Source organism: Buteo buteo, chromosome 24 (genome assembly GCF_964188355.1).
Source record: "Buteo buteo chromosome 24, bButBut1.hap1.1, whole genome shotgun sequence".
NCBI lineage: Eukaryota > Metazoa > Chordata > Aves > Accipitriformes > Accipitridae > Buteo > Buteo buteo.
In genome coordinates, this window is record NC_134194.1 from 12,633,905 (window position 1) to 12,645,818 (window position 11,914).

The 11,914-nt window shown below is 64.8% G+C and overlaps 1 long non-coding RNA gene across 1 annotated transcript; it reads left to right on the forward strand.

Moving 5' to 3' along the window:
• The first annotated feature begins 768 nt into the window (after positions 1–768).
• LOC142044208 (uncharacterized) lies at positions 769–11,263 on the forward strand. Its single transcript, XR_012654253.1, has 2 exons — positions 769–941; positions 9,258–11,263. It is a non-coding gene; the product is annotated as an uncharacterized LOC142044208 (long non-coding RNA).
• The last annotated feature ends 651 nt before the right edge of the window (positions 11,264–11,914 follow it).

Genomic DNA, 11,914 nt, shown 5'->3' on the forward strand with positions numbered 1-11,914 from the left:
GAAGGTGCCACGTGCATCCAGCCCTGCGGCCCTGGCCCTGCCACCACCATCCCATGGGGGTCCCAGCCCCACCGGCACCCAGGGGTCTCACCCTGCGCACACAGGCAGCCCGGCGAGAGCCCCGTGGCCGCCGAAATGCCTTTTTTCCCAGGCCAGATGGAGCTTTTCAAAGTAATGGGAATCACGAGCCACCTCCAGCCGGGCCAGGGAGCATCTCCGCTTCCTTCCCCCGGCCGGTGGGACGGACGCCAGCGCCGCCCCGGCTCCCCAGCCCCACGGCCAGCCTGCCTCGCCGGACCCCCACCCCACCGGCGGTGGGATGCGCGTCCCCCCCCGCGCACGGTCTCGGGGCCGGGAGGAAGTCAGTTATTGCAAACAACTTTCTCCGGGTGGGATGGCCTGGGTTCCCAGGCGCGTCGCTGGCAGCCGGCACAGCCCTGGCCGCTCTCCTCCCCCCTGCTCCCCCCAGCCCTCCTTCCCTCGCTCCCCCTCTCCGACTTAATGACTTCCACATGGGCCTCTGGCATCCCGAGCCAAGCCTCCCAGCATTGTCTGAAATCTCCAAATTTAGAAGAAATATGAAAATTGTCAAGCGGCCCTTCCTTAGGGGGTAAAAGCAACACTCGGCTGCGCGGCGGCGGGTCGCGGCGGCGGGGCCACGTGACGGCACCCCAGCCAATGGATCCCCTCGGCGCCCCTGACAGCGGTGCCCGTCGGCAGCCTGGCCTCCTCCTGCAGCTCATATAAGGTAAAAAGAAAAAGGTTTTCCAGCTTCTGAGCAGCCTGGAAGGAGTTTTTTGCCGAGGGCTCCAATGCCAGCCGCTTAAAAATCCCCGGCTGGCGGCACCGGGGTCCCAGTGGCGGGTTATAATGTGCCGGGAGGAGGTGGCCGGCGTGTGCCCACGTCCCCGCGGCGCCCCGCCGCAGGTGTGGGGTGGCAGGTAGGTGACCGTGGATGGAGGGAGCGGGTGGGCGCACGGGTGGGCGCGCCGGTGCGCGGGGTGGCCGGCTGCGCGGGGCGGCGGGGACGGGGGGAGGTTGGTGCTGGGACTCCATGGCAGCATGGGTGCTCCCGGTCACCCCAGCGCCTGCCCCGGCGTGGGCAGGGACAGGCAGGCGGGAGGCGGGGGAAAGCATGGCTCCTCCAGCATCCCCCTCTGCCAGCCGTGGGGTGCTCAGCCCAGCTGGCTGCGGGGAGGTGGGCAGAGGTACCCCCACCCCAGGTGCACGGATGCTTGTGACTGAGGCGGGAGGCGAGCGGAGCACGGCCACGGGGTGCCGGTGGGGAAACCCCCTGGGCACGGAGCTGGCGAGGAGTGGCCGGAGCCACCTCGGGGCCAGGCGGTCCTGAGCAAAGAGGTTCTCCAAAATATGTCCCCGCAGCTCCATGCTGGCCCTGGGAGACGGGCTTGGTGGGGCTCACCCAGCTTTTCGGAAGTGGGCAAGGGCCCTCCCGGGACTGGGGGAGGAATTGCTTTCTGCTCTGTGTACATCTAGGATGGAAAAAACGGGAAGCCGGAGGCGAGCCCAGGCAGGCTCCCCGCGCAGCAGGGGCCATGGGCCACTCGCTCGGCTCCTCTGGGCGGCCATGCTGCTGCCACTTTGCAGGGAAAACAGGCCGAGACTCACCACCAGATGCTTGCAGGGTGCTGAAGCCCCCCTACTCGGTGCACTCGCGCCGACCGAGAACATTCCGTGGCCCGCAGCTCTTGGGACCCCAATGCCAGCCCAGCCTATGCCGCTGCCTCGCTCTGTCCCCCTGGCCGCGGCCCCTAGCTGGCACCGCTGGCATGGTCCCAGCCGCTGGCCTTTCCCGGCTCCATCGCTCACTGGGTGAACGGTTGCTGCATCCTCATTCCCCTGGAGCTGCAGCAGTGGCTGCGGAGCATGGTCACCCCATGGGAGCCAGCGGCTGAGCCCTGGGCCGGCCACGGGGCTGGTGAGGAGGGCACGGGGTGGGCAGCGGGCGATGGCAGGGCTGCCGGCTCCACGTGGTGTGAGGGGATGGACACGGCTCGTTCCTAGACAGCCTTGAGCTTAGGCATTGCAAAGGCTCCCCGGGGGTCTCCAGGTCATGCCTCCTTCCTGCCCATCCCTCGCAGGTTGCGGTGCTGCCTTTGCCGGGGTTATGGCTGGCTCCGCACCATCCCTCCACTCCCGGGGCGCCGGCAGTGGCTGTCCCCTCCCAGCAGGTCACTTGGGGACACCGTGCCCAGCGGGCATGTCCCCCTGCCTCCTTCCTCTATAGAACGGCTCCCACCGCTGCAGGGACAACCTCCAGCTGTCACTCAGGTCCCACACAAGGACAGTGGGTCCAGCCAGGGTACAATGCCATCCCTGGGGGTGCAAGCTCCCGTATGGGCTGTGTGTCCCTCTGCAGAGGGATGGTGACAGTAAGCAGGGCACTGTAGCCACGATGATCCCAGTCTGTCCCCATCCCGCTCTGCCTCAAGGGCTTCCTGCTGTCACCGGCTGCTCCCGGGGAAGTTGCGGCATCTCGGCACTGGGATGCTGCGCATGGGGATGGGGAGCCACCAATGCGACATGGCCTGCATCCCCGTCCCAGCAGCGGTGTCCCTGGCACGGGGCTATCCTGCCTGCGCCCGTCCCAGCCCCCCAGCCTCTGCGCACCGGCCAGGGTGTCCTGCTGAAGGGCAACGCATTGACTCTCCACTGCCGGCCAACGGGAGAGGAGTTAATTTCCAACAAACACAGGCAGACGCCTCCGCCAAAGATTTCCCAAGCAGTTATCAGCAGGAATTCGGGGAAGGCTGTGTCTAGACAGGCTGCAGCTCTGGGTGGCTGTTGGATAGAGTGGCATTTCCCTCCGTGCTTGTCAAGAGGCAGTCTGGAGATGATTAAGGGCTTTTTTTTCTTTTCTTGGTCTCCTTCTCTATCTGAGAACCAGGTTTGTTCCTGATCAGGCTTTTCCAATGCTTGTTCCTCCACACCCGGAGCAAAACCTGCCTTTGCTCATCCCCGACACCCCGCTGCTCCTCTTCTCCTGGGGCTGAGCCGGGGACAGCCAGTGCCTGGGGCCCAGTGGTGCAGCCTGCTGCGGCTCCCGGTGAACAGGGCCACGATGAACCATACCATCAGCCTGTGGCACGCTTTGCCTCCTGGCAAGTGAGGGCTCCTGCCAGCCGCAGGCAGGCGTGCAGGCACTGCGCTCAGCCGCTCACCGCTGTGCCTTGGTGAAAGCGATGGGCAGTGGTGTGGCACAGGCATCCTGCAGGCAGGAGCGCAGGCAGGAGCGCAGGCAGGAGCGCAGGCAGTGCAGGGGGCTGAGCGCTGGGCTGGGGACCCCAGCGCACTCTCCGGGGCGGCCCCAGCGCCTTAACCTGCGTGGGGCAGAAGCAGCGAAAGCTTGTCTTCATGAACAAGCCAGCTTCGAGCAGCGAACAATGAGGCAAGAGGCTGGAAATCTGAGCTCTGGAGCCATTTCACCATCCTTTGACCTTGGCTGGGAGCACACAGAGGAGGCGAGCAGAGCAGAGCCTGCACGGGGGGAGGCTCCAGCCAGGGGGGATGAAGCCCAACACACGTCCTGTGGCTGCAGGCCAGGGGGTGCTGGGGAAGCACTTACCGCTCCTGAACCCCAAAACCCTTTGCCTGCCCAGGACCATGTACGTTCACAGGGCTCATCTCAGCCCTGCCTCCATGCCTGGCTCTAGCCCCCCCCGGGCAGCGGGGACGCGCCGCCTGCCGCACTTTGGGGATGTTGAGGGGAGCCGGGGCAGTGTCTGCCCGCCGGCAGCACCCACCAGCCGGGCTCAGGGAGGGCGCGGGGGAGTAGGGCCTCCTCCTCCTCCCCCACCAGACACCAAGGGGGTCACCGGCTGGGAGGTGCCGGTGGTCCCCCAGCCCCTCGGGGCACCCTGTCCCTTTGGCTGAGGGCAGGGACAGTAGGTGTGGGGCCAGGCTCATCTGGCATGGTCACGGAGACAAAGGGCAGAGGCTGCAGTCAGACCCCATGTGGGGCCAGGGACACGGTTACCTGGGGAGGACCGGGCTTTTCTGTCCCACACCCCAGCGATGCCAGCCTGGGCAGGGAAAGGGGCCGGTGGGTGCCCTGGGCCATCCCAGGGATGAACAGGGACCCTTCCTGGCAGCGGCAGCCAAATCCCTGCTGCACGTTCAGCCCGTGCAGCTGGCAGAGCTGAGCATGGAGCTGATGTGGCCATGCGAGGCCGTGCCAGCTCTGTCCTGGCGCAGGGAGAAGCAGCGGCATGAGAGCAGAGCTGGGCTCTGCAGAGCAGCATGGCGAGAACCCATTGCAGTGGCGGTGCAGCAGACCCGGGCTCCATCCAGTGCCTGGGCTGCGGCTGCTGCGAGCGAGCACCTTCCCGCTGCCGGGTGGAGGTGAGGGACGAAGCTGCTTTGTGCTGGTGGACAAGCTGGGGATGGTCACGCTGCCCGTGGGGATGGGAAGGGGGCTTCTGGAGGGCTGGCAAGCTCCCGGGGCCAGCCCTGCGCCCGCATTAGTTGCGTGCTGTGTGCGGCTGTCAGCTAGGCAGGTGAAGAGACACACGTGTGGTCAGGCTGAGCGAGAGGCAGCCAGCCTGCCCGGGCTCTGTTTGATGTGAGACATCGAAATAGGAGGTGCTGAGCACCAACGTCTTCCCTGTCTCGCTGTCGCTGAAGCAGGGAAGCACGGTGCTGTGCAGTGCCAGAGCGGCAGGAGATGGGCAGCGTGCTGGTGGGGCTGCCCGGGGCATGGCCAGCCCCGCAGAGCACCATCCTGCTCCAGGCAGCAGGCAGTGCCATCCGCCCCAGCAATCTGCCCCCCGGCAATCTTGGGGGGCTCAGCCCCAGCTGAGGCTGTGTTGGGACGGGGGTGCAACAGCTCTGTTAAGCTCCTTGCTCGGTGGCTGCAGGGAGATGGGACGTGCTGGTAATGCTGGGGGCTTCCCACCCCAGGGCAGGAGGGTCTGTGGGTGCCGGCTGGTGGCGTGCGGGCAGCCAGGTCTTTGCCGTGAGGCTGCTGGGAGCGAGTGCATCTCCCCTGCTCTGCAGGGACATCCCTGTCATGGTGGGCAACACAGGGCCAGGAGGTGAAGGACGGCGCTGCCTCTCCCTGGGCTGAGCTCTGCTGGGAGGTGGATGAGCAGTTTCCCTTGGACAAGGAACGGCAGTGGACAGGGCCTGGGGATGGGGCTGGGGGACCCGCCGTGCCACGCGTGAGGCAGATGCTCCGTGGTGGCCAATAGGTCACCCTGGTGCTCACTGTGGGACCGTCTTGCTGGTCGCTGGTCCATAGGGCAACGTCTCTCTCTTCCAGCCTGGCCTTCTTACCTGGGATCCCTCACTGCAGATTTGCCCTTCCTTGTTTTCCCCTTCCTTTCCAACCTTATTTTTTAAATTTCATTTTTATTATTTGCCGCCTCCAGCCCCCACGAGCCCGCCGCACCTGAGCAGAGGAGCGGCACCGCTCACCCCACCGGCTGGGTGCTCCCTGGCCAGCCCTGCCCGAGGGTCTGCCGGCACGGGGGAGCCCGGCTCCACGGTCCTGCGGGGAAACGGCACCTGACTGTCAGCCCTGATCTAACTTTTGTGCTTGATCTTTTTCCACATCTCATCTCCTGTTTGCTGGGAGCTCGACCCATTTAGGGCATTTTCTTTTAGTGTCTTTTACTGCTCAGCTGGGCGGGCAGCAGGCAGGGCTGGGAAAGCTGGGGCCTGCGGGGGAAGTGATTTACTAACTGGGCTCCTCTCATGTCCAGGCGATGCTGCACACACATCCCCACTCCCCCTCTCCCTTGCTGGAGCAGAGATAAGATGATAAACCTTGGATAAGCAGCCAAGAGCACTGGCAGCTTAACGAGCCCCAGCCACACCATGGCTGTGCCTCTGCGAGAGGAGAAGGAGCCTCGCTGCTCCCTGCCCGTTCCGGCTCCAAGCTCTTTGCTGGCCTCGTGTGAGCTCCTGCACGCCCGCCATGCTGAGGAGCATCCCCTGCGCCAGGTCCTCCGGCCAGCTCCGGCTGGGAGCCATGCAAGAGCAGGGTGAGGACCAGAGCCCAGGGAGCAAGGACAACGCTGGAGCAGCCGCCCCGCACCGCTTGGGAACAGTGTCCGTGGGGAGCTCTCCCCGCGGCGCTCTGGGTTCCCACCAGCCCTTCCCAGCGAGGGCTGGAGGCCGGTGACGTGACGGCCTGTCCCCGCTGGGACTTCACCCCTGCACCACTTCCTCCAGACGGGGAATGTGACGTGTAAACAGAGCAGGAGCCCTGGTGCCGGCACTCGCTCCCACGCTCCGTGTGCCCCGGGGCCGGCACCAGGGACACCAGGCGTCAGCCCTCCCCGCACCCCCAAAACACCTTCCAGCGGTGGGCTGGGGAGGGGGCCCAGGGCCGTGCTGCCCCATGGAGGGGGACACCGCTCTGGGAGGAGGAAACCAGCTAAGGATGGGGAGATGGTGGTCAGCGAGCTGGGGGCAGCGGGGAAGAGCTGAGGCCGTGGGAAAGGTGATGATCAGGCTGCTGTGTGCCTTGGCTCTTCCTTAGCCGTGCTTCTTCCAGCCACGCACGGCCTTCCTGCCGCTCCTGCCCCTCTTTCTCACCCACGACCCAGGCTCTAGTGTTGCTGGAGGGTTGCAGCCCCTCACCGCAGCGGCTGGCACCGGCGGCTTTGCAGGAACCCGTGGGTTCTGCATGGCGGCACAGGATTGGGCACAGCGGTGGCCAGGCAGAGACGGTGGGGTTGGTCCGCTGCCTCAGGGTGACGAACAGGGAGATGCCAGCTTGTGTTTGCAGCCCGGAGGTGGCAGAGGCCTCGTCTGTGCCTGGGGTCCCTCCCACCATCCCCACCGTGCCACCACCCTGCGCCGCGAGCGGGATGCAGAGGAGCCTGGCTCTCCACAGAGACACCAAATTAGGCGATTTCTCCCTCACTTTGGCACCAGGAGAGGGGCCGCCTGCCCAGGAGGAAGGAGCACAAACCAGATGCGCTCTCCCCTCTGCATCCATCCCCTGTTCTCAACCCCCCAAACCTGCTCCTTTGTTCTTGGCATTATAATTTATCCCAGCAAAACCCGGCGAGAAAGAGCAGCATCCCCCTGGGCCCCCTTGGCTCGCCCCCAGCATGGGAGATGGGGGCCGCTCGGTCTCCAAATCTGCCTTTTTGACCATAAAAGGGCAGGCACGCCGCAGCCCCGGCGGGAGGATGGGAAAGGGAAGGCAGAGCTATTTATAGCTGAGCATCAGGACCTCAGCCTGAACTCGGGGTTAATCAGCCTGTGACCAGATTAGGATCTCCCTTGGCCCCTCCATTTTCTCATAAACCTTTGATTTAATACCAGCGCTGGCGAGGGAGGGAGGGAGGAAGAGAGAGAGGAGGCACCTCTCCTCCATGGAGGCCACCATGGTCCATGGGGGACGGGGTGGAGATGCTGGGGGACAGGATGGAGATGCTGGGAGAGCTGGAAGGCCCCCGTGGGATGGAGCGTTGGAGCTGTCCTGCCAACGGCTTGTGCTGCAAAGCGACAGCGAGCAGCATCCCCGTGTGATCGCTGCCTGTGAGGGACACCCAACAGGCAGCAGAAGCTGCCCTGGGGTCAGCCCCTTAAATTTCTACGGAGTTGAGTGCGTCCTTCCAGCAAGAGCACATTTCCCTCCATCACCTGGGTAGGGTTATCTGGGGGGGTCCTTGGGCAGGATTTACCTTGCCCGGTGTCACCCAGCAATGAGTTCCTCAGCCAGCGGGAGGTGGCATCAGGGCTGCTTGGCCAGCTGATGACCAGAGCTGGATCAAAGCTTGGCTGGGGCAGGGATGGAGCCCCGATGGCTGGTGGAGATCAGCCTTTTGGGGGCCAGGAGGAGGGGAAAGGCTGCCCGCATGGGTCTGAGCATCACCCAATGCCTTCCGCCCTCCTCCGGAGAGCAGGGCAGCCTGGAGCCGCTCGCGGCAGAGCCCTCCTGGTTGGGCGGTTCAGGCTTTCCTCAAAAACCCAAGTCTGGCCTTGCGGCTGGCCTCGTGGGGCCGGGGAATTTCAAGGAGGAAACAAATCCCAACTGCTATTAAAAAAGGACATTTCCTGCAGCGGCAGCCTGCCTGGAGAGGGGAAAGGGCGCTGTGTTGTAACTGCGGGGAGGGCTGAGCTCTGACTCAGCCCAGCACCGCCGGGGAGGCAGCTCGCAGCCACCGAGTGCTGTCCTGCCTGCTCCCATCCTCCCAGCACCCTCCGGCAGCGGCAGGGCAGGCGAGCGGGGGAAGCGACTCGGCAGAGGAGGTGAGCAGCGGGTAGGAGCAAGGGCAATGCCGGGCAATGCCGGGCAATGCTGGTGTGACTAAGGAAGGAGCCGGGGGACTGCCCTGGGTGCGCACACCGTGCTCCGGGCACCCTCCGGAGAGCCTTGGCCGGGGATGCGGTGGTGGCTGGTGGTCCCCCCAGCATTGGCAGGACCATGAGTCCAGCCATTTGTTATTCTGGTTTCTTCTTCTGAAGCGATATGGCATGTTTGTACCCATGCGAGCAAGGGGGTGAGCAACCTGGGGCCATAGCTCTTCTCCTGGCAAGCACTGCTCGGGGGACACTGGTGTCCCCCAACACAGAGGTCCCCCAGCAGCAAGGTGAGTGCTGGGGAGCAGAGGGTGATGGCTGCATGGCACACTGGTGGCAGCCTCCTTTCCTCGGGAAACCAGGACAGAACAGAGTGGAGACAAGGGGGAAAGGGCAGGCCCTGCAGCACTGGCTTTTTTGCCCCATCTCGGAGACATGTGATGGGGACATTGGAGGGAGGATGGGGGATGCCTCCCTCCCCCCCTGAGACCTCCCCTTGGGCAGGGGTAGGCGAGCCCCAGCAGATGTTTTGCCTCCAACCCGGCGCGATGCGCAGCCCGGCGCATTCCTCCAGCCTTTCTCGATGTTTCTTTCCCCGCCGCCACCTCCCCAGGGATGGCAGCTGAGGTCTCCCAGCCCCACACCATGAGGGCAGAGAAGGCTCCATCCTGTCTTTTCCCACCAAGGCGGGACAGCGGCAGGGAGAGGACAGGGGCCATCCCCAGGCCCCATGGCAGGGCTCCCCGTGCATCTGGGGACCTGCCAGCCACCACACATGGCTTTGAGCAATCAAAGGGAGCCCTTTGAGTGGCTATTGTAGGGCTTCTTGTGTGCACAGAGCTGTTGGCATTGCTGTCCTCAATTCCGTGGGGTGCTGGGCACCCAAGGGGGCCCCATAGCAAAGGGCTTGCAGTTCCACACCAGTACACACTCATCTCTGCACCACCGCGCTGACTGCCATCCTCTGTGTCTTACAGGCTCAGCGGTGGGAGTCCCTGGGGACATCGAAGTTACCGAAGGCACATGTTGACTGTACAGCCCCAGAAACATGGCCAGCAGCAAGAGACGGGCAGAGCCAGCATGCCAGGACGCTGCCAGCACAGGCACCACCACGTGTCCTTTCCTTGGGCACAGGCAGCCGCACATTGCGGGCAAACCTACCCCTGCTCCCCGTTGCCCAGCCGTGTAAAGCGGGGCTGTCTCCTCGGGCACACTGCAGTGCCACATATCGCTCCCTGCTGAAAGCATGGCGGCCCCTTCGGGGGGTTGTGCACGGGGTCGAGGTGCTGCCCAGAGGGCCCAGCAGCAGGGCAGAGGCTCTGAAAAGGCATAGGGTGGCATGAGGGTCCCTGCGGGACCTCCCCTTGCTCTGGGTCTCTGTGGCTGTTCCCCCACTTGGCCGGAGCTCAGGGCTCTCCTGGCCATGGCTGGTATGGAGATAACCTCGCGTCGGCCAAGGCTGCTCCCAAACCTCGTTCCCGACTGACGGATGCCGCAAGCATGGGGCACCACAGGGCTCTTTTCACCACTCTTTCCTGCCAAGAACCAGGGACAGCTGGTGGGGGAGCCCAGCACATTGCACAGGACGGTTTCTGCGCCGGTTCCCAGCTGGGTGCACCCAGCCAGGAGGGCCGGATGCAGGGGCTCACGCTGGAGATGCGCCATCTGCTTCTCGTCAGGCTGCTGGGAGCGCCGCAGCTGCCGGGGCCCGGCAGCGGGACTCGGTTGTGATAGATGGTCTGTTTATCACGTTTCAGCTCTGCTCAGGATGTTAGTGTTTGCCTGTGAAAAGACATTTTTGGGCTCGGCTGCTCCCTCCATCCTCCCTCTCCTCTTGCTTTCCCCTGGATCCTCACCCCTTGGATCTGGACGGGCTTCAGCCCATCCGAGGGTGAAGGTCCAGGCGGCATCCCTCCTGCAGTCCCTGGTCCTTGCCTGTGGGAAGGGCTGGGCTCAGCCCTGCCACCCTGGGAACGGATCAGGCCGATGTCTGATCTTGGGAAGCCAAGGTGCTGGCCAGCTGTAGGGTCTCCTCTGATGGGGACTGGGACAGGGACAAGGGTGGGGAGGAACAGGAGGAGCTTTCACATGCTCCTCATCTCCCCAGGTGGGGAATGGGCAGAGGGCAGCAAGGGAGGGATGTGCTGTGTGACACCCATAGCCCCACACCATCCTGGGCTGTCCTGGCCCTGCTGAGTGGCAGCCCTTGGGGGGGACTCCCATCACCCTCACCCTTTCACCCAGCTCTGCACTGGTTCTTGGCAGGGGGGTACACGGATTTGGAGGCAGAACCACCCCCCCCCCAATCCGTCCCTCTCCCTGTCTGTCTCTGCAGAACTGGGGCCATGCTGAGCTACCAAGCCCAGGTCTGTCCTGCCATCATGTTAGGACTGGGCACGGGGGACGCGGGCACAAGGCTTTGGGGGCTGCAAGGGGAGACCTCTTTGCCTGCACCCAGCAGGCAGGCAGACAGACAGCTTTGCCGTGGCACGACCCACGGATGCGTGCCAGCCACAGCGAGGGTGACAGCGGGCTCCTTCCTGTCTCCCAGCCCAAGGTGCAGTGCTGCATCTCTGGTCAATTGGGAGTCTGAGATGAAGCACTGTAGCTCGGGAAGGGAGGAACTGCACACCCTGGGGACCTCTGGGCCCACCCACCTGCTGGGACGAGTGACGCAAGGAGAGCTGACCTCTGGCTACAGGAAAGGGCTCACCCCAAAGCTCCAGATCCCTGCAGAGAACAAGGGTGGAGAGGAGGGTAGGGAGGTTTCTCCTTGCAGCAGAGGGACCCCTCTGTCTGCTCGGGACCCCCGGCCCGGTGCTGGGCACCAGTGGGATGGGTCACACAGAAATGTGGGAGCCTTGTGCGGTGTGGGGGACAGCAGGGACGCGGCAGCGGCACCCTCCATCAGCCACGTGCGGAGCCCGGTCGGCGGCGAGGACGTGTGGGGCTGGCGGAAAGCCTGGGTCGCCGTGCCCTCAGGGTCCAGTTTTCCCAGGAATCCCTTAGGCGCTACGTTGGGGATTCCTGGAAATACTGTTCTTGGGGCCACGGCTTGGCAGCTGGAGACGGCCCATCCCGTGGGGAGCTACGGCCTGCGGAAGAGCTGTCGACGAGGTACGGGGCCCTTTGGTGGGGCTGCGAGCGGGAGGGGGAGCCCCCTGGCTACCCCAAACACGGGGAGGTGGGCAATGCGGCCCCAGCTGCCCCACACCGGGGGGTGATGGCTGTCGCCGTGGTCACCACTCACTGCAAGAGGATGCGGCTGGCGGGCAGAGGGCCTGGCACACCGCTCCTGCCCCGCATGCCAGCGGTCAGTAGCCAGCCTGGGGTCAATAAAGGTTTCGCCTCCCAAGTGACTCTGTCCTGGCCGATCCTTTGGGGCTGGGAGCAGGGTGGGCGCTTACAGCCTGGTGCCAGCACAGTTTGGGTCAGAAAGGGGGGACAAGAACCACCTGTGGAGCACAGCCCCGGGGGGGGGGGGCTGCTCTCTCCCTCCTGCCCTGTCCCCTGCCACGTCCCCCCCCCCCAGCTCCCACCCCAGCCACGCTCCTGCAAAGGGAACCGATGCACCGCGGCCCCGTCCCGCCTGCGGGCCGCTGCCTGCGCGGGGCCCTGCCCGCCCAGCGGCAGG